The sequence below is a fragment of the Schistocerca nitens genome, chromosome 2 (assembly GCF_023898315.1).
Source record: "Schistocerca nitens isolate TAMUIC-IGC-003100 chromosome 2, iqSchNite1.1, whole genome shotgun sequence".
Taxonomy (NCBI): Eukaryota; Metazoa; Arthropoda; class Insecta; order Orthoptera; family Acrididae; genus Schistocerca; species Schistocerca nitens.
Window position 1 is genome coordinate 1494548 of NC_064615.1, and position 21661 is coordinate 1516208.

A 21661-nucleotide genomic window follows, 5' to 3' on the forward strand; every position below is an offset into this window, starting at 1 on the left:
AAGATTTTTGTGAGGTAAGTGATTCATGAAAGGTATAGGTTATTGTTAGTCAGGGCCATTCTTTTGTAGGGATTACTAAAAGTCAGATTGCGTTGCGCTAAAAATATTGTGTGTCAGTTTAGTGATGATCAGAATAAGTAAAGAGAGAAATGTCTGAGTACGTTCAGTTTTGCTCAGCTGTTTGAAAGTCAAATAACGTAAGGGGTTTACCAGCACAGTAATTCAACAATTTTTCTAAGGGGACGTTTCAACGTGACAAAAGACATGGGAGGGAAATATGCACATCTACAGATGGTGATAGGGCTGTGTGTTGGGGGGAGCTACCATTTGTACTCAATTGATTCATGCAAAAAGATTTCCGACGTGATTATCCTCGCACGACGGGATTTAACAGACTTTGAAAGCGAAATGGTACTTGGAGGTAGACGCAAGGGACATGCAATTTCGGAAATCGTAAGGAAATTCAATATTCCGAGATCCACAGTGCCAACAGTGTGACGACAACACCAAATCACGGGCACCACCCCTCACCACGGATAGCGCAGTCGCCGACGGCCTTCACTTAACGACGGTGGGCAGCGGCGTTTGCATACAGCTGTCAGTGCTAACAGACAAGCAACAAGTAACGTCCCACCGGTTAGTGAGTAGTTAAACAGTGGTTTAAACGCCTGTCAATATCTTGCCTTCGGTGCCCCTCGACGACTGCATACACGAGCTAAAATATGCTTGTTCAATAAACACAGGATACCATAATGGATTTCACTACATTGATGTAGGCCACAACCGAAGTAAAGTAAGTACGCAGACTTATTCACTTCAAAACCTGTATCTTATGAGCTCATGATCAGTCTTCGGCGTAATAAGCCTCGTTGTTACTACTACAGCTAACCGATGGTAGCACATACTACACTGTCGATATTAAATAGTCCAGATACAGTAATTTGATAGAAATGCGTGTGTGAGGTCCATTGCATTGTTCAAGACTGATACTCAACAAAGTGCGAATATAAAGTCACATATCATTCTGCCTTTTGCGATATTAAATCAAACTGTTTAACACTCCGAAATAATCCGTCACTGCACTGATCTAATATGCTGTTCTGGACAATGTCCAACACACGACTTGCTCTATTGCAAATCCAAACCTGAATCATGCACCAAGAACTTACCTCAGCAGTACACACAGATCTGTCCTCTAGTGGATCCAACACTCATGTGTCCTAACAATACTCGAGGCCGAGTATTTATAGTCTTCTTACAATGTACTACTGGTTATAATAATGCAAAACATAATTTATAACATGAAATAGTTTAACAACATTGTCAAACACTCTACAATATTCCCTACTTTGCTAGAACAAGTTTAGGACATTTTTTAAACACATAAAAATCACATTATTATTGAAACTGCAGTAATAAGCATTTAACAATGCTAAACGATCAATTATCTATATTTTGTTGATTGGGCTCGAGATTTAATTCCTTCCGTTTGCATTATCCCGAACCGGGATAATGTACACAACTCAGCTCACAGCATACGACTCATGTGACGACCACATGCATTGTAGAGGCGCATTAACCTCTGCCGCACCACGAACATCACTATCCCTGCTTCAGTTGTCCATCGCGTCAGATAGCTTGTGATGTATCCTTGGTGAGGTGTAATACTGTGTGCAGTGCGTAACGCGTAGTCGAAGATTGGACGTTATTCGTCCAGAGAGTTGACAGACATGCATTTAATGCGCCCGTAAAGAACGGTTTCCCAACAGGTGTTATACTGATTGGAAGACGTTTATTTCCGTGTATATCAACTTACGAGAGACGGGCTCGTTCGTGGCACAGAGAGACGGCCAAGGTTCCCTCCAAAAGCGTGTTCCAACACCAGCCTTTCACGGGGCGGTGTTGGAACGATTGGGCGACCACTCAGCAACAAAAACCAGCAAACTTGCCCGTGAAACGCTCACTTCGAAGGACGCAGCGTGGGACGCACGGTGGAACCCCTACCATCAAAGAACGTGTGCAGGCAGTGGGACCCACAGATTTTGAGTCCCATGTTCACTTCTGTCAGTGGATTACCCAAGGCAGTACTGTTCACAGATGAGGCCTCATTCATCCGTTATGGAGTTTTCAACAGCCACGTCTAGAGTGAGGACAATCCCCACGCCAACCACACCGTTGGCCATCAGTAACGATTCTCCGTCAACGTATGGGCGGGCATTGTCCAAGTTCACCTAACAGGATCTTACTTGCTGCCTTCCCCTCGGATGGTCCACGTTACCTGGTGTTACTGCGAGTTGTGCTGTCGTAATTCTTGGAGACTGTACCCTCGCCTGCGAAAGGGTGTGGTTTCAACATGACAGTGCACCAGCCCACTTCGATGTTCACGTCCGCGAGTTCCTGAACAAGTGCCTCTTCGTTCGATTGAAAGGTAGGTCCCACCCCATGATCAGCACCATCACCGGATTTCATATTTCTGGACCCTTTCCTCTGGGGTTACATCAAGACATTGATGTATGAAACCCCCATAGAATCAGGTGAAGACCTGCTTGCTAGCGTCCAAGCCACCTTGAGAGGTGGCATGAGCCCCCTCTCATATTTCTATCTTACGATTCTCCTCTCTAGTTGCATGCGGTGGAGGGTTGCCTTTCCTTAACACGCGTACTTCCCACGCAGCGTCTCTCGTCACCCGGGTGGGCCGGTGACAGGCGGGCTCTGTGGAACTGGAGAGAGTTAAGCCGACGTGTGTGAGGCAGTCGAGTGAATGCTTTTCAGACGCCGACATTGTCAAGAGACACGCCCGCTGGGGTGTGAAGTAGCGGCTGGGCTAGAGGTTCCGTTACTTCAGAGAAACTTTGCGAAAACACTTTCTGGCGGGCTACCAGCGAGGCGTGGGAATGACTTGTGTACCCACGCAGTTGTGGCGGGAAAATTCCCGCACTTTCTGCAAAATCAGCACAGAAATTGGCGCCAAGAATCTCCATTGGTGGAATGGTAGTGCTCCGGCAATGGAGTGGAATTTCCGCCGGTTTTCGAGTTGCTGATTGGAACGTAACCACGGCCACTGTCGTGGGGGCGGGAATGTTCGGTGTTCGGCCTGTGCGGGTGCTCTGGGTAGTCGGCAGTCGCCTTTCGGTCGAGGACGTCGGAGCAACCAGCCCTCGCCTGCGGTACGCCAGATCGTGTTCTGGGAGATAAGAAGACTGTTGGTAATGTACGTCCGCAGCACCGGCAGATAGGGATTTTCCTAGGTGATAATCAGAGCTCAGCAGAGCGCGCCTGTTCATCCTTTTCTAACTTTGTTCAGTTTCGAGTAGCAGCAATTACTATTGGGTTAGCTGTGTGTCTCTCTTGAGATTTGAGTGGAAAGGAATTGGCTCCACATACCACTTCGTCTTAAACCTCACGATCTAAGTTAGGGACAACTTCACCTTTACTGTGTTTGTATGAATCTCCAATTTTAGCCAATTTGATGTTTTATATTTCCTGTGTCTCTTTTACTATTCTGCGTTTAATCTTAATAAATCATATTGTTATTTTGGACAGAACTTTCTTTCTGTTAATCAATAGAGCAACCCTATCATTCCTCACTATGCTAATGAAACCTTTGTTTATTTAACTTATTTATCAAATTAAATTATTGCAGGTGCCAAACTCTCTTCTACTCCACTAGCAGGGTTGATTAGAGTCAGTTCGCGTATTTGTTTTATCCTTGTGCAACAGCAAAAGTCGGAGTTAGAATAGGGGGGGCTTAGAGCATGATTTACACATGTGGATTCTAGTAGAATTTAGTGATAAATACACTACTAGCCCCGGCACCTCGCATAATATGGCGACCCTTGGCCTCGGATCTTTCCTGTGAATCTCTGATAAACAAACAGGATTCTTAGTAGGAACATTCAATTTTTTTTCTCTCTATTTTTTTTAATGATTAATACCCAAGTTTTTTTTGGTAGTTCCGCGTTTAGTTTTAAGTAGCGGCGCATGACTACAGTTTTTGTTTTCAGTGTATATATTTTTTGTTCATTGTTTTTTTTGTGTTTCGCTGATGTGGTGTCTGTACCGCATCGCACTTTGTCGGATTTGTGTGCGGTTTCTGTACCACATCAAATTGTGTTTGTGATTACAGCGTTGGAACAGCGTTGTTGAAATTTTATGTTTATGTGTAAAAAATATATGGAGTAGATTAATTTTATTGTGCATTTTAGATGAATTTGTTTTTATGAATGATAACGAGAAGTAAGGCACGACTATTATCGGGCGAAGCTAAAACAAAAGAGGATAGCATAATGGATAAGGGGCAGTTTACTGACGGGAATAGGTTCGGAGATGAGATGGGCACATTTTTAGCAGGACAGGACGCCAGGGGCATTGATGAGGAAGGTGATTTGGACGCGATCTCAGAGCTGCGTTGCGGCCGTGATTATGATAGTGAAGTAGAGGATGAAACAGAGACAGGCACACAGGTCGAGACGGTAGCAGAAGTTTATAGTCAAACGAACGAGTGCAGACAGAGGCCAGCTCGGTCACGTCAGAGCTCTAGCGCCCAGGTGTCCAGAGTTACATCGCCCATGTTTGAAGAGGATCAAGAAGATGACGTAAACCCAATACTGAGCTTCCTACGATCAATGAAAGAAGAAGCTGACGAACAGCGTAAGAAGCAGGAAGAAGCTGACGAACAGCGTAAGAGGGAGAAGGAAGAAGAGGAGAAACAACGTAAGAAGGAGAAGGAAGAAGCTGACGAACAGCGTAAGAGGGAGAAGGAAGAAGAGGAGAAACAACGTAAGAAGGAGAAGGAAGAAGCTGACGAACAGCGTAAGAAGGAGAAGGAAGAAGAGGAGAAACAACGTAAGAAGGAGAAGGAAGAAGAGGAGAAACAACGTAAGAAGGAGAAGGAAGAAGCTGACGAACAGCGTAAGAAGGACACGGAGGCAATAATTTCGCATATAGGGGAAATTCGTGGGGAATTATTAACAATAAAGAAAGAATGTGGAGAAGCAAAACAAATGTCAACGGTAGCACAAAAAGTAGCAGGCCTTGCCAAAACTGCAGCAACAGGGGCAATGAAAGTCGCGGAAGCAACTTCTAAACTCGCAGGGCGCTTGCGACGTACAACACAATCCCACTCAAAATCCCTAGCATTCTTAAAAACTCAAGGTAATATCGCGGTTGCGAACTCCACGAAACGAATGGAAGAAGTAGAGAGTCGGATAGCAAAACTAGAGCAAAACGGGCACACGAGCACTGCGCGTTCGGATACCCATGATGGAGTACACAGAATTGTGTCTCCGAGGAAAAGCCCGCCGTGCTCTAGCCCAGTGACAGAGTGCGGAACTAACAATGCACACGCAGAAACAGCAAGTAATAGCTCCAATAATTATAGCCCACTTAGGAGAGTGAATTCTGAGTGCCACTTCCACTGTGATACAGAGGTTGCACATCACAGTTATCAGCAAGATAGAACAGGACACTCAGCAGACGTGCAAGTATCGGAAACGAGTGACAACACCAGTGCGAGGATCAGACAGGATTTTGATCACAATCACTTCCTGTCGATACTGAAATTCCAGAAGTTCAAAGAAAATGGAGGGTCGATGCATCCGAAGAGCTGGGTGATGCAGTTTACAAATTCATTACCGGCATCATGGCCAACCCAGGCAAAATTAGAATTCATGTGTGGACACATCGAAGGCCAAGCCGCGGAAAAGATGCGGGGTGTGGCAGTGACGTGTCGGACTTATCAGGAATTTGTTGGTGCATTCCTGCGGACCTACTGGTCAAAGGAAACGCAAGATAGGATTAAAGAGGAAATAATATTTTGTCCTGAACTGGAAGTGTCCGGGCATAGGAGCGCAACCAAATTTCTTGATGATTTACTCAAGAAGAATCAATTTTTAGATAGTCCATATAGTAACGGAGAAATCATTAAATTTTGCTTTTCCAAATTGCCAGTTAGGTACCAACAGACACTTGTCGGCAAGTGTGGAGCTGACATAGAAGCATTCAAGATTCTATTGCGCGAACTCGAAGTAGTCTTTGATAAACAAGACGCAAAGGACAGGAAGAAGGGGCAAAGTAACAAATACCACCGGCCAGGAACAGAAGACGACAGCAGATTGCATAATCGCACTGGTCAGTTAGGAAACCAGGGTTACGGAAGTCAAGGTTACGCTATTCAAGGTTATGGAAACCAAAGACACGGAAACCAGAACGTCAGGGAGCAGGGTCAATCTAGACAAGGAATCTGGGATAGAAGGAATAACGAACGGCAAAGCGACCGTAATTGGAGAGAGCGAAACCAAGGACAACGGTGGAACCAGGAGATTGAAACCAGACCCGCAAATCCTAATGCACGTCAGAGGAGGGGGAGCCTAACTAGGGATTGACGCCAGACTAGTGCGAACACAGGCCGCCGGAATTTCGCACGTAATCTCGGACCTGGCCAACTACGGATGATACATTACGAAGATTTATCAGAAATCCTGCTCGAGGAACATAAAGCAACTCCTCGACATGATCGGCAGCCTCTTATCACAGTAGCAATAGCTGAAAAGAGTCTGAATGCGATAATAGATAGTGGAAGCTACATAACAGCAATATCTGAGGCAGCATACAAGAGGTGCTCTCAGGAGATGGACTGGCCTGTCCTATCGGTTAAGAAAACCAAAATAAAAGGGGCATTAGCGGGTAAATGTACGGAGGTCACCCAACAAACAAGACTGGAATTCTCCTGCCAAGGACACAAAATAGAGTCTAACTTCTGGATCGTGCCAAATCTGGCGATCGACATGATAATAGGAACGGACTTCCTAAATGAACATGAAGCGATAGTTGATCTAGGACGAGGTGAAGTGGTTTTGAGGAAAGGGAATCCCGTCCACATTAAGTTCGACGATCAGCTGATCCCAGCTCAACTACCGTCTAACTGTGTTCGGATAAACTATGCGTGTCTGAAAGACAGAAAGGAAGAACAGGACGACGTTGCGGATAGGGGAGAGGACACGGATGAGAATGAAGTCGGAATAATGGGAGAAATAAAGGAGAAAATAGGAGAAAAAGTGGAAGCAATAAAGAATATAAGGGGCGAACACCGCAAAGAACTTCATAAATTACTAGTAGAACATGCGGAGGTCTTCCTTCCCAAGACAGGATCAATAAAGAACTTCCAATATGAATTTCGTGTACGTCCGCACAACCAGTTTCGTGTGCCACCCTATCCAATCCCCTTGGCATATCGACAGAAAGTAGCAGCTGAAATTACGCGAATGCTGAGTGAAGGAATAATAGAACCTACGGCTTCAGCCTATAATAACCCGTTAAGAGTAGTCGAGAAGGCAGATGGTAGTATTCGTTTAGTCTTGGACTCGCGACAAATTAATACCATAATAGAACCCGAAACAGACAGACCGGAACGATTAGAGGAACTCTTACAAAACTTCCATGGAATATCAATCTTCTCATCAGTTGATCTAAAATCGAGTTTCTGGCAGATCGAGCTCCATCCAAATTGCAGACAGTACACAGCCTTTTTAGCATTTGGAAGATGTTACCGGTTTCGTCGTCTACCATTTGGTTTGAACGTTTCATCTGCCGCATTCATTCGGGGGCTGGACGGCATACTAAGCGATAATTTGAAACGTCATGTCACCAGCTATGTGGACGATTTGCTGATCGCGGAGAAATCTTGGGGAGAGCACAATGCGGTCCTCGGTGAACTCCTAGCGACATTCAAGGAATACGGTGTGACTATCAATATCGAAAAATCGAATTTTGGGACGTCCTCTGTGAAATTTCTAGGACATATCATCACGGGTGAGGGCATTGCGCCAAATCCCGAAAAGATCGAAGCGATTGAAAAGTTTCCCATTCCTACGACAAAGAAGCAGTTAAGGGGGTTCTTGGGGATCATAAATTTTTACAACCGCTTTATACATGTCAAAACTCAGAGCAGTCCTCGGTTGCATCAACTTACAGGAAAGAAGATTCCTTGGGAATGGGATGAGGCGGCCGAATCCGAATGGAAAACATTAAAATTCGCATTATTACAAGCACCCATCCTATCACACCCTAATTTAGCTGAAGAGCTTTGCATAGTAACGGACAGTTCATACTCCGGTCTGGGTGTCATGGTGTTCCAAGACTATGTACATGAAGGAAACAGGGTGTGGAAGACAATTGCGTTTGCTAGCAGAGTACTAGCCAAGAGTGAGAGGAATTACTCAGTAACCGAGTTAGAGGCGCTGGCTATTGTATGGGCGTTTGAAAAATTCAGATACCTTCTGTTTGGTCGCCAGACGAAAGTCTACACAGACCACAAGGCACTCGAGTTCTTGATGACTGCAAAGCTTAATCACAGGCGGCTCATTAGGTGGGCATCATATCTACAGCAGTACAACTTTTCGATAGAATATATCCCCGGCAGTCAGAACATTATTGCAGACGCCTTATCACGGTCACCGATCGGATTTGAGCACAACATGGAAGAAGATCTAGAGGAAAATCACTACTGCCTTTACTATATGCAGAAAGTAGCCTTTGAGAATTTTATTACCTGTAGTATGCAGGACATCAAGAAGGAGCAAGACAAGGACCCTGCCCTAGTGTTATTGAAGCAGAAATGGATAGACAGAAGACACGCCACCATCAGGCAGTTCTACCTCTTGCGTAAAGGCATAATTTTCCACCGAAATTATACCAATGACACTGAATGGGGGGTATGCATCCCTGAACACCTAATAAACAAGGTTATATGGCATACTCACCTTAGCTATGGACACTTCGGACCACGCAAGTGCAATCTCAAGCTAAGGACCATGTGTTACTTTCGAAACATGGAGCGTCGAATTCGGAGGGTACTGTCGGTGTGTAAAGACTGCCAAAAGGCTAAGCACACCACTGTGAGCATGCAGGCACCATTATACCCAATCGTACCGACCAAATTAAGACAATTAGCAGCAACAGATTTGATGGGACCTTTGCCAAGAACAAGAAGAGGATATACTTACGTATTAGTGTTTGTTGAACTAACGTCCAAATACGTTACCTTTACGCCACTGAAGAGGGCGACAGGACGAACTGTATCACGAGCCCTCATCCGGGATTTCCTACCACAGGTTGGTCATGTGAGTAGAATCATTTCTGATAACGGGCCACAGTTTAAGTCAAAAACATGGAAGGAGACGTTGCGTCGATGTAAAATTGATCCCATTTTTATATCTTCACACCATCCGAGCTCGAATGCTGCAGAACGGGTTATTAAAGAACTCGGAAACTTGTGCCGGTTGTACTGTAACAAACAGCACACGACATGGGACGTTTTCCTTAAAGACTTCCAGGAGGTGATCAATGAGGCACCCCATGGGATAACAAAATTGGCACCCATTACAGTACTAAAAAACTGGATTCCTAAGGACTTGATAACCAAGGTCGTAAACTTCCCACCAAGGGCGCGAACGCAGCACCAAGCCATAGTGGATTTGGCTCTCAAGAGGATACGGGCTGCAGCAGAGGTCAGGAAGAGACGTGCCGACAGGGGAGCTCGTCTACGACACTTCCAAGTTGGACAAAAGGTGCTCGTTAAGTCTTTCCGACTTTCGAACAAACAAAAAATGAAATGCCAAAAATTCTATTCTGTTTACAACGGCCCGTACCGTATAAGGAGAGCAGCTCACCACAATGCTTATGAATTGGAGACGCTGAAAGGAAAGAAGTCCATAGGACTCCACCACATATCTCACATAAAGGAGTTCGTAGAATAGTAGTAGTGTAAGAAATGTACATAGTAGAATAGGCAAATATATGAACCTTTGTTCGGGGAACAATAATCGTTACATTAGTAGATTAAGACTGCTAAAGTATTAACACGCTGCGTTGTCTTGCATAAGAATTTACTGCTGCTATCCTCTTTTTGTTTATGTTTGCGATCTCCAATGTCGATGGAGTAGGAGACACTACCTTTTCATGAGCAATGTTTTTGTCCTTTCCTATCTGGTGTCCATGTTAAGGGATAAGGATGAGTGACGAGACGTCGCACAAACGGGCGCATACAAGAACGTGCTCTTAGAAGCGTTCTGAGAGGTCGTGATACGCTCCATAGCGGCCACAACCAGTTCGTGAGACGTTCATACCAATGCTTGCAGGCACGCGTCAGTGCACTGCACGATTGTGGTATATTGCGCGATTTCGAGGGTGAATATGGGCAGTATAGTTTTTGCAGAGCTGCGCCGGTATCGTTGTCTTGCAAGTCGGGGTGAACCTGTGAGCATTTGACTCTAATGGTGCCCTAGACGAGAGAAATGAGGGCATAAAAGCCTACCATGCTAATGTGCTGGTTGGGGATTTAGCGTGCTGCTCGTTTTTGTCACAGATGAATCACCAAGGAATTGTACTTGGATATTCGTGACATACTGTGTAGCTGGCGTGTGTTGGGTGTCTGAATCCTCAACAGGAACCAGTCCTGGCTTGGTCATATTACATTGCTTCTGGAAAGGTGTACTTCGATCGCGAAAACCGCTTCACATAGAGAAGGAAGTTGCAACTATAAATTTATTGTCGTGTATAGCCATGGCTAACCCAGTCTCTGGAGTTTCAGTGAGGCGTAATGAAAACTCGGAGGTCATGTCGTACGGCGCGCACATCACTGTCGTCAATAGCGGCGAGCAGCAAGACATCTCAGCGTAACAGGAACTATGTAAGGGTATTGTATAAGGTAAATAAAAAATAAATAAATAAATAAATAAATAAATAAATAAATAAATAAAATAAATAAATAAATAAATAAAAGGGAAAGTACGATACTAGGATAAGTTAAACTGTAGGATTTAACAATAACTAGATTAATATTGTGGGGGTTTTCTACCACAAGTGTGGCGCGCGCCTGTTGAGTTGCTATTTTTCAGGTCACCAAACCACAGACCCGAGATGGAGGGACGACGGGCGAGCGAAAGTAGCGTAGTTGCATGTTCTTTATAGCACAGTAAAACTTAGACCTGCATAACAACATAATTTAATTAAAAGACGTAGAATGTAGATCGTTGGGATATGGTAGTTAATTCTTGAAGCATGTCTACTGTCGATCTATATAATTAATAGTAATATTAGTGCGGGCCCGCACATTTAGTTGTTCATCCATTACAAAGCATCAGTTATCACACACCATGTACTTACTGAGATCGGTCTCTACACGTATATCAAAATAAATTATTTCCATGTCTAGATTAGATGTTATAATGATTGCCATAGATTAATAACTATAAAAGTAAAATAAGAGTGTCTGAAATGACAGACCATCAATGTTTCATTAGGTAAATTTATTATAACATAGAAGGTCATGGGAAAAAGTTAGGCATAAGACTTTTGTAAGAATTGTACAGATGACGAGGAACGTGGCAATGCAGAGGCCAGCCAGCGCAAAAACAAGAGGTCTTCGGCTACCTGCTAGAGGGCGAGCGTCCCGTCCTACACGCTGACAGTCACCCGGCTGCCTACCTGAGGGATTACACGGGACCCTTGCCCCGCCACAAGCGAAAGTGGGGCTGGCCGTTGACCCTGACACGCGACAGCCTGCTAGCTCTCCGGACGCGGCAGCCGCTTGGAGGGATTCCCTGCGGCAGACCACGTTGTCGTGAGTACACGAAGAAGATCACATATCGTGTCAGAACCTGCGCCTCATGTGCCTCAGGACAGAAAGGGACGCTCTATACTCACCTGTTTGGGTTTTTACAACTCACTAGCATTGGCCGATCTGCATACACAAAGCAGTATCGTGCCACACTAACAAATGTATGGTCTCATGTCTTACTTCTCCTCTCTATTAGAGAGCAGTTTTTAACAATAGTCGCTCCTAGTTCGATCCTGTATGGATGACCTCACACACTTGTGGAGTCACTCCACGTGCCATCATCCCTCGTCGAACTGCAATATTGGGAAACATAAAGTTCTGTCCAGCGAGAGAAGAGACCTAGACTAGTGATGTATCCCAACGAGTAGACCTCAGAGACAATTAATCGACGTGAGGAGAGCCTATCACTGTGTCTTCCTACCGTACTGCCGTGATCATATGCGTGGGTCTGACTACAATCTCAACAGCGTACTGCAGACACTCCAGAACTCCCTATTGCTGTTGCCACAACGTAGCAACAACACCCGACGTTTAGCCTTATGTGATGTCAGTACTGTAGAATTTGTGAAGTGCTACGGATATTTCAAACAATGTGATTTAGTGCCTCATTCTCAGCACAGTCGTGAACTTTGTGCAATGTGCACGCACAATTTGATGCCCCATGAACCTTGTTTTTTTTCTTAAATTTCTTTTTCTTATGTTGTTTTTGTAATGTATGTTATACCTTGTATGCGTTTGTGTTTTACACTGTAATTCTTATTACAGATTACTGTATTGTTCTCCACACCATGTTTTTTTTGTATTTTGTGTTTATTGTTGTGTGTATGCAAACAGTGTGCCTGAAGTCCCCATAAACTGAAGCAGATACCACCACTGTCATTGTGAATGGACCATCAGTTCAGGGAACATTTTGTAAAGGTTATTCTTGCTGCAGGGAGACAGAATGAATCGGAGGTTGTAATTAGATTCTGAAAGCTCACAAAGAGATTGTTAACTTATATAGTATCATGTGTGAGTGAGTTCAGGTTAGTTTAATGATTAAAATTGTTGTAACATCTTGGGCATTTAATTGCGGAGCACTCCAACTCTGATTGTAAAGAATAAACTGCTCCATATTTGGCTCAGATGCCCGGGCCATATTTAGAGAGTGAATGTCTGCGTGAATCGGTGTTTGGGAAGGGGCTCCCTGGGTATGGATGTGTGATGTGAGTGTTAGTGTTCCATATTAAGAAGGTGAAGTTGGCTACATCATAAATAATCCTCCCTCTATGAGTTGCATTTTTCAGTTGCAATGATCTTTTTTATAGAGTGCGGTATGTGGAGTCACTTTGTAAGATTGTTCTTGGGCGATTGACTCACTACCTTGCTCCTAAGTGAGCCAACCGCTCACCAATTACAATCTAAAATGGCGTAGGGGCAATGAGAGGTGGCATGAGCCCCCTCTCATATTTCTATCTTACGATTCTCCTCTCTAGTTGCATGCGGTGGAGGGTTGCTTTTCCTTAACACGCGTACTTCCCACGCAGCGTCTCTCGTCACCCGGGTGGGCCGGTGACAGGCGGGCTCTGTGGAACTGGAGAGAGTTAAGCCGACGTGTGTGAGGCAGTCGAGTGAATGCTTTTCAGACGCCGACATTGTCAAGAGACACGCCCGCTGGGGTGTGAAGTAGCGGCTGGGCTAGAGGTTCCGTTACTTCAGAGAAACTTTGCGAAAACACTTTCTGGCGGGCTACCAGCGAGGCGTGGGAATGACTTGTGTACCCACGCAGTTGTGGCGGGAAAATTCCCGCACTTTCTGCAAAATCAGCACAGAAATTGGCGCCAAGAATCTCCATTGGTGGAATGGTAGTGCTCCGGCAATGGAGTGGAATTTCCGCCGGTTTTCGAGTTGCTGATTGGAACGTAACCACGGCCACTGTCGTGGGGGCGGGAATGTTCGGTGTTCGGCCTGTGCGGGTGCTCTGGGTAGTCGGCAGTCGCCTTTCGGTCGAGGACGTCGGAGCAACCAGCCCTCGCCTGCGGTACGCCAGATCGTGTTCTGGGAGATAAGAAGACTGTTGGTAATGTACGTCCGCAGCACCGGCAGATAGGGATTTTCCTAGGTGATAATCAGAGCTCAGCAGAGCGCGCCTGTTCATCCTTTTCTAACTTTGTTCAGTTTCGAGTAGCAGCAATTACTATTGGGTTAGCTGTGTGTCTCTCTTGAGATTTGAGTGGAAAGGAATTGGCTCCACATACCACTTCGTCTTAAACCTCACGATCTAAGTTAGGGACAACTTCACCTTTACTGTGTTTGTATGAATCTCCAATTTTAGCCAATTTGATGTTTTATATTTCCTGTGTCTCTTTTACTATTCTGCGTTTAATCTTAATAAATCATATTGTTATTTTGGACAGAACTTTCTTTCTGTTAATCAATAGAGCAACCCTATCATTCCTCACTATGCTAATGAAACCTTTGTTTATTTAACTTATTTATCAAATTAAATTATTGCAGGTGCCAAACTCTCTTCTACTCCACTAGCAGGGTTGATTAGAGTCAGTTCGCGTATTTGTTTTATCCTTGTGCAACAGCAAAAGTCGGAGTTAGAATAGGGGGGGCTTAGAGCATGATTTACACATGTGGATTCTAGTAGAATTTAGTGATAAATACACTACTAGCCCCGGCACCTCGCAACCTGTCTCCTGGTACAACAGACACTAGGGATCGTCGAATGCAGCAGAACCACATACGCCGTTGCCATGCATACTTTGAATAGTTACTATGAGTTACGTTGTTGTTATGTGGTGTATGCTGTGTATGTCCACAAGAAAATAAATATGCAATTCCGACCACTGGTTCCTTATCTCAATATAATGAATTGTGGACCAACTATCACCTGTTCCAATTTGACCCAAAAGGTTTGGGACACCCTATATGAACCTATATCCATTACACTCTCTTTTTAGTTTCAGAATATGAACTGATAGACCGGAACTTAATGTTATTTACAAGGAAACAAACAGGTCTTTTATTCACCAACATTTTTACTGAGGCCGTCCTCGAGTGTTTTCGTACTAGGATAACACCTTCATTTTTTCATTCCTTCTAGATCTTTCGAACCAGTTTGTACATGCACTGACCGAAATGAAACTGTTCCAACACGAGCACCTTAACAGAATGCTGCGGACTCATATTCTAGTGTTTCCAGGCCTGTGGAATACGTTGACTGAAATTTCGTCCTTAGTAGTAGGGCCCCGATTCTTTAAAGACTCGAACTCCTATCTATAAAACAGCATCAAACGTCGGGTTGCTTTACAAGTGAGTTAATGCGTTTAATATTATGACTCTAAGCATGTAAGCGAGGAAAAGTTTATGGAAGGCTTGAAATTATACTTAAATTTTGTTGGAAGTCACTAAGTGCTCTCATTATGAAACAGTGGATGAATATTATCTGCGTAATTGTTCGATGTGAGGTCCGCCAGTTATGCAAAACACCGTTTTTCTCAGTACCGATACATGTTTCGGCACCACTGTGCCATCATCAGTGGGTTTTCGTTTTTATTTACTCTTTATATTTGGTGTGCATGAGTTTTCTGGATCACTTGTGTGTTAATTACTACAGGTAGCTTGTCATGTTTTCGTGTGACAAGCACTTCCATTCTCCGCTTAATGCTGAGGTGTTGTTATGCGCACGTAACTGTAACAAGTATTTTCCACAAATAACGTAGTAAAACACTTTTCACTACACCAGAAAACAGTGTGATTGTTATAGTTACGTGTGCATCACAACTCCTCAGCATTATGCGGAGAATGGAAGTGCTTGCCACACGAAAACATGACTAGCTACCTGTAGTAATAACACAAAAGTGATCCAGAAAACTCATGCACACCAAATATAAAGAGTAAATAAAAACGAAAACCCACTGATGATGGCACAGTGGTGCCGAAACATGTATCGGTACTGAGAAAAACGGTGTTTTGCATAAGTGGCGAACCTCACATCCAACAATTTTAACTGCAAACACGGTCAATACAAGGAGCTGCAAATCAAAATGATGGATATAATCTGCATAATTTGCGCTCCATTTTAAGCAAAAACTAGTTTTTCGCCCATCTCCATGTTTATAACGTTATGTCTCCTGAACCAAGTGTCGTAGAATGATATAATTTTGCAGGTACATTCCTTGGTATATGTGGATACTATTTGCAAACTGTGTTCCGAACAGAGTCGGTAGTAAAGATGTAATAAATTAAAACGTGATACCCGATTCTGAAGTTTGATTGCATGACCGGCTAAAATGTAGTAAGTGGTAATTTTTTTCCTTTCATCGTTTTGTTGGGGGTATCAGCCAGAAAACTTTTGTAAAAGTTTGAAATACGTGTCATGTTTGTTGGAAGCAGCTAAGTGCTCACAATCTGAGGCACTGTATGAATGAAGTCCGGGTATTTGCGCGCTGTCAGGTACACTGCATCTAGACAAACACACAGTTTAGTCTTACTGTGTTAAACTATTAACGTAAGATTTCCCTCTTAATGAGTAGATAATGACGGGATTTTAAATTTTTAAATTCGATCGATAACTACGCGAAATATTGAAAATCAGATTTTTTGTCCTTGGAAGCCAATATATAGGCAACATGCATCTGGCTTCTGGAGGAGACGGTCACTACAAAAAAATCCTACAAATGAAGAATGGTGCAATTGCATGCCGGTTGCGGGGTGTGTCTAACTTTACTGCAACTTTTCAGGTGCGCATCAACAAAATGCGTGTCCAGATGACGTGCACTTGCAGTTAATCGCATCTTTCGGTCTTCGAAAGATATCGAATCATGGCATGAGGGACATCGGAACATCATACACGGTCCAGTCACATTAATGTGACTACCTGTCAAAGGCAGAATAAGGAAATCGTTGAGATTCGAGCTGACAAGCGTCGTTTACCGAAGACGCCACACCACAGACATCATAGTATTCCATGGTGTAGACCGAGAGTCAAGTGGAACATTGTGGGTCCTTCTGTTGTGTATGGAAGGTGGCTTTCACTTGTGATGTTCATTTCGCAGATTATTCTGCATATTGAATTAAATAAACCCATATAATAGTTAATTAGTCTTATTAGGTGGATTAGAAAGAGAGAGATATGATGATTAAACACATGTCTGAAATATACGGGCTTGGGTAAAGATAATATTTAGTTGCATGCAAGTATATTTGCCAGTGGAGGCGAGGAGTGGAAGGGCGCAGCCGGGGCGGCGAAGGCCGGCGAGCGCCGGAAGAGCATCGTGCAGGGGCCGGGGGTCCCAGGGGATGCGGGCACTGACCGGCAAGCATCAAAAGGAACATCGCCGAGTGCCTGGTGAGAGGGGGGAAATGGCGAGCAGACAGAGAGCGTCCAACGGACGCGCTGGCGCCGCCCGGGCGCGCGCTGTTTTAGCGGCAAATGGGCTGAGCTCTGACTGGGCAGTTCATAAGAAAGTGCGGGAAACACTGAAAGTCAACGCCCGCTGTTTGAACAGAGAAATTTTTGGATAGGTCGAGAAATTGTCTCACTCCGCGAGGGAGATGTGGGAGGCCTTTGCAGCGTCGGGATTGGCTGATTAGAGTTTGGAGGCAAGATTGTCGCAAGAGCATAGTAAAGAGCGAGAGGTGAAAGGAGAGCGTCTTGTGCCGTGAAAGCGGACAGTCGCAAAGTTCGGTAGCTCTGAGATAGGGACTTAGATTCTGAACACTGTGCTGTGTATGATCTAGAGTCTGCAGCTACAGTAGGTCATCGGCGTCGACGATAGGCATTGCATTGACTACTAGTATAATTGCAGTTGATTCCGCCTTATAGGCTGGCAGTCACCATTGAACGTAGTCAACCAGTGCACAGAGCTGTCATACTGGTATTGCGCGTTAATACAAGACACACTGGGCTGCACCTTTAAGGTTGTTGGGCCAGTCTTGAAAGCGTTGTATACCATTTAGAGGAAATATAGGACTTGTGGTATTAGCAGTTTCTGAGTAGTTTATTCTGCTCAAGATATTTGAGAGAGACCTATCTTAATTCAGCTGCAGTCGTCGCCCCAGCAGTATCGACGGAGCCAGCACGCTGGTAGACGATATTGTACAACTTGCAGCAGCGGCAGTAAAGTTCAGAAATAGTTGTTGGATCGTGTTCTTCCCATCCACTGAGCATCCGTGCAGTTTTTCTTAGGATTCGTTATTGGTTATTTGTCTTTTTGCATGTTGTTTGGTTTGTTTCTTGGTGGTGGTGTCCGAAGTACGTATTATTTCAGACACAAAAGAGATTATAGGAACGCAGTCAGATCGCATTTACCATTTGCTTATCCAGGGTCATAATTAAATCTAATTTCGCATCAACTTAACATTAAGAGCTGAGAGCCAATCTTACCAGTGTAGTATATCTAAGAACAGTGTAGAATTTGTTTAATTTGTTTTCATTCATGATTTTTTCAATATGACCTAATTTCTATCGTGAGATAATTTACAATAAATACAAGTTATTTACAATATCGCTTTTGATTCAGTAGTTAGTGGTAGTTAGCCGTGACTGTCACATTCATATATTTTATTCATGTTTAATATCGGCCACTACCGCAATAAGAAGACCTCCATGTTCAGCGATGAGACTCGACTCTGTCAGTGGTGGTCAGATCGACGCCAGAGTTCCAACCAGATGAAAGGTCACCAGAAGCCACGACTCTCAATACACATACCTCTTCACCCCATACCGCTTCACCACGTTGAAATGTTTTGCTCCCTTGTTTGGGGAGCAAATGGATACAGAAACAGGGCTGAATTAGAGATTGTTTATGACGCTCCCCAGTTTGTGGGGAGTGTGGTATCGTCCATTGATCGAGGAGCCACACCCAAATCGGCAATACATGTCGATATCACAGACGTTAGTGAGAGCTCGCTGCAATCTGCAACGATGTATGGAAAGCACTCCTGAAGACTTCGCCCCCCCACACAGCACTGCAGCGCCCTCATACTGAGGTCAATATAGAGCCGAGCATGGGAGGGAGCTACCCCAGCTAGTGCCCTCAGATGAAGCACTCAACACCACTGAGCAGGGCTGACGAGTGATTCAAAGTTTCAGATGGACTGGTATTTCTGTAAATGTGGAACATTGTACTTCAAAAAAATGGTTTAAATGGCTCTAAGGACTATGGGACTTAACATCAAAGGCCATCAGTCCCCTAGAACTTAGAACTACTTAAACATAACTAACGTAAGGACATCACACACATCCATACCCGAGGCAGGATTCGAACCTGCGACCGCAGGAACATTGTACTTCAAGAGAAGTTTGTTAATTAGTGAATGAAGAATTGCTTTGCTGGTCAGCGACAGTTGTAAATTATCCAGTACTCCTGTGGCAAAGAAGTGTGTCAGAGTTCATCAAATCTTTTATTCATCAATGTAAGAAATTGAACTAATATTTCATGAGGGGCAGTTCCTATGTGTCACCGCGCTGAGCAGTCAAAGAACCCACTGTTATGGCCAGACAAAAGGAGTTTCAGCTGCACACAACAGGAAAAAATCATGACCGACCCTATAGTCATACCCTCTGTGACCAGGGTAGCACATGGCATATTCCAATAGGATGATTCAGTTCACTGCACAAACACCTTATGGTATATCCTGATCCTCGACTGACCTACCCCGATCTCTTACTTATTATCTATAGGGAAAATATGGGATACGAAAACTCCTCTCCACCTGAACAGCCCACGAAAGGCCCAACGGTACCGACCGACCGCCCTGTCACGCTCAGTCGATGGCCGTCACTGACTGCAGGTAGGGGGAGCATGTGGTCGTCACACAAGTCTGCCGGCCATTGTCAGTTTTCGCGACCAGAGCAGCTACTTCTCTGTCAGGTAGCTCCTCAACTGGTCTGAGAAACCAATAGCACTTGGCAGGCCCGGTTGGTCACCCAGCCAAGCCCGACGGCAGTTAACTTCTGTGATCCAAAGGGAGGTTAAGTTTCCTTAACTAACATGGTCGAGTGCCCTCCCGCACACAAACATCAGTTCATGTCTTCAGCTGAAGATGTGAAGTTTGTGTTACGGACAGCTTTGGACTTTGCTAGTGCGTGCAGCTGTGTTACTTATACTGCTATGGCGGTGTAACGGCTAGCACACCTGCCTAGTGAGCAAGAAGACCCAGATTGAGGTTCAGATCCTGGCTGTGGCAAAAACTTTGGTACATTTCTTCAGCTTCCGTCATCATCATTTACTACACGTTACGTGATGAACGTCTCTACAAGATTTGTTGTTCCATGGTGTCACACTTTTCATTTCGATGAGTGTCTATTCCAACCTTTCCTACTTCTCACTTTTCAAAATCGTGCCACCTAATAACTATCCAAGTTTCCTGAATAATTATTTCTAAAAGTGTGCTTTAGTTATTTAATTGCAAACTTTTAGCAACTTTGTGTAGCACCTCATGTGTAGGAAGACTATGGCCTTAGCGCCACCAAGTGGTACAAAACTTCTGTATTGCAATTTCTGAAATCACGTTACCGATCATTTGCTATTCAAGAGGTGTTAGACCTAGCATAACGAGACATGACATCGCGTTCTGAAGTCTCGCTGTAGCAGCTAAACTAAAAGCTGAAACTAAAACACAGTTTGCGTCAGTGAGCGATGGAAACTGCCCAGATTATAAAGCTACAGCTGAAAATTTATTAAATTATGAAAGAACAAACAGTCTTGGTAGCAAAATTGGACTTTTTGTTTTATTTACCCCGCAGTTTTGCAACCAAGACTGCGTGTTGTTTCATGTTGTTAGCACTGGTTGCTGTGTCACACCGCCTTAGATTGGAGAAAGTGACATTTATTAAATTATTTTTAGTACTTTAAAGTCTTGTTTTTGTTCAAAAAATTCTTGATTTTATTGTCTCTCAGTGATCTTTTCGTTCGTGCGAGTAAACTACACTGGTGTGAAAAACTTAAGGAATAAAGTAACTTTCGCGTGATGTGTCACTGGCAAGTACGAGTAATATAGTTCGATGAAACTTGGACCATTGACAGAAAGAAGTGCTACGGTACACTGCCGAAGATAACTCAAAGATATACAAAATGAGACGAACGGAAATGACACTTTTGTTTAAAGACAAAAAGTACACTGAAATCAATGCGATTTGTAATGGCCCCCTGATATTACAAAAGGTGGGACATGTTTGTTATTGGGGTGTGCGACCACTACGGATGACACTGCTCTGCGACTTACTCTCGTGCTGGCGACAACATTCGTGAGGAATTCCTGTGTGGGGGCGTTTCCTTTGTCCACCAGCACGAGTGACAAGTGCTGCATGGTCGGTTGGTGCGTATGGACGGGCTGCAGTACGTCTTCCCACCAAATCTCACGCGTTCTGAGTGGGATTCAACTCCGGGGAACCATCCGCCGAATACCTTGTCGTTACAAGTGCACCCCTGCGCTATTCGATGCGTTCGCGCATTGTCATCCATAAAAATGAAGTCGTATCCGAATGCGCATTTTAAATGACGCATATGAGTAAGAAGTATAGTGTCAGAATAACACTGACCTGTGAGTGTACCGTGTTCAAACATTTAGAGGTCAGTTTACCTAAGCAACATTATGCTCCTCCGCACCATAACAGCTGGACGATGTTCGACAATGTTCCTACGTGCGTTACGTGTTCCTGCCTCTCTCCATGTGAGGGTAGGTCCAGAATCACTATACAGACTGAACCTGCTCTCATCCGCGAAGAGCGACAACGACTCTATGCTATTGAAGTAATCCTTTTCATCTGATTTTACGATAAACTTGTGTAATTGATGTTCTGATTTCTTTTCTTTTTGTTGCATGCCATTATGTTAAGAAAACTGTAAATAAGTTTCAATGTGAATATTAATGTTTATGTCAAATGTCAAGTAATATTGTAATAGAATTGAAATGTAACAAATGTTGAGACTGTAGCAAGATGTTTAAATTTGTAACTGTGCGTCTGGTCCATACGTAGGCAATGTGTTAGGATATGTAGAATGCAAAACCTCGTGTGAACACCCGGTCTGTCAGGGAGCGGTAAAAGGT

General features: G+C 44.1%; 1 protein-coding gene across 1 annotated transcript in view; it reads right to left on the minus strand.

The window, feature by feature from the left end:
• LOC126235661 (cytochrome P450 9e2-like) overlaps positions 1–21661 on the minus strand; it is a 61076-nt gene that overhangs the window by 15311 nt on the left and 24104 nt on the right. The window lies entirely within an intron of this gene.